This window comes from Bos indicus x Bos taurus, chromosome 23, assembly GCF_003369695.1.
Source record: "Bos indicus x Bos taurus breed Angus x Brahman F1 hybrid chromosome 23, Bos_hybrid_MaternalHap_v2.0, whole genome shotgun sequence".
Taxonomy (NCBI): Eukaryota; Metazoa; Chordata; class Mammalia; order Artiodactyla; family Bovidae; genus Bos; species Bos indicus x Bos taurus.
Genome location: NC_040098.1, coordinates 9831390 through 9832405, shown reverse-complemented (window position 1 = coordinate 9832405; position 1016 = coordinate 9831390). Strand labels below are relative to the sequence as shown.

Sequence of the window (1016 nt, the reverse complement as noted above, 5' to 3'; positions counted from 1 at the left end):
GACGTGAGTCTGAGCAAGCTCTGGGAGTTGGTGATGGACAGGGAAGCCTGGCATGCTGCAGTCCATGGGGTAGCAAAGAGACATGACTGAGCAACTGAACTGACTGTGGACGGCGTCAGTCACATGCTGTTTGTTCTGCAGCTTGGTGGGGATGGACATTATGATTTGGCCAATGTGGACCCTGGCCACTGTGCCCTAAGCTTTCCAAAGGCACCACACTTACCTGCCTGGAGCCTGATTACAGACAGTAGCTAATCATGAATGGCAACCCATACAGGCAACAGACCACAAACACTACCAAAGAGGCTGCTGTTTGCAGCCATTGCACACCAGGACCCCATGGAGAAAGGAGCACAGTCAGCTTCATTGGCTGCAATAAAACTTGATCTTTTATTTGGAAACAACAGCAGAACATAGGGCCCCAGTTACGGGAGTTCACAGCAGGCTCCCTAGACAGGTGTAAATACAAGTGTTGGGAGGGGCAGTTTCTGAGGCTCTCACCCTATCTTTAGCCCACTCTGCTCTGAAAATGAAATTGTTGCAGGAAGGGAGACCCTTTCCAGGGCCCAAAAGGGAGCTCTTGTCTAACACTCAGAAATGAACTGTCCAAGGGGACATACATACTGACAAAGCAAGAGACTTTATTGGAAAGGGGTGCCCAAGCGGAGAGCAGGAGGGTATGGGAACCCAGAGGACTGCCCTGCCACGTGGCTCGCAGTCCTGGGTTTTATGGTGATTGGATTAGTTTCCAGGTCTTTTCTGGCCAGTCACTCTGACTCAGGGTCCTTCCGGGTGGTGCACACATTGCTTAGCCAGGGTGGATGCCAACAAGAAGGATTCTGGGAGGTGGTAGGACACGTGGCATCTCCTTTTGACCTTTCCCAAATTATTCTGGTTGGTGGTGGCTTGTTAGTTCCATGTTCCTTACCAGGACCTTCTATCATAAAATAACTAATACAAATGGTTACTATGGTACCTGGGCACGGTGGGCACTTTTAGTCCATGTGTTCCCCCTA

At 50.4% G+C, this 1016-nt stretch overlaps 1 non-coding gene across 1 annotated transcript; it reads right to left on the bottom strand.

Moving 5' to 3' along the window:
• Positions 1 to 243: 243 nt before the first annotated feature.
• On the bottom strand, positions 244 to 376 carry LOC113882326. Its single transcript, XR_003508340.1, has one exon. It is a non-coding gene; the product is annotated as a small nucleolar RNA SNORA70 (small nucleolar RNA).
• Positions 377 to 1016: the final 640 nt, after the last annotated feature.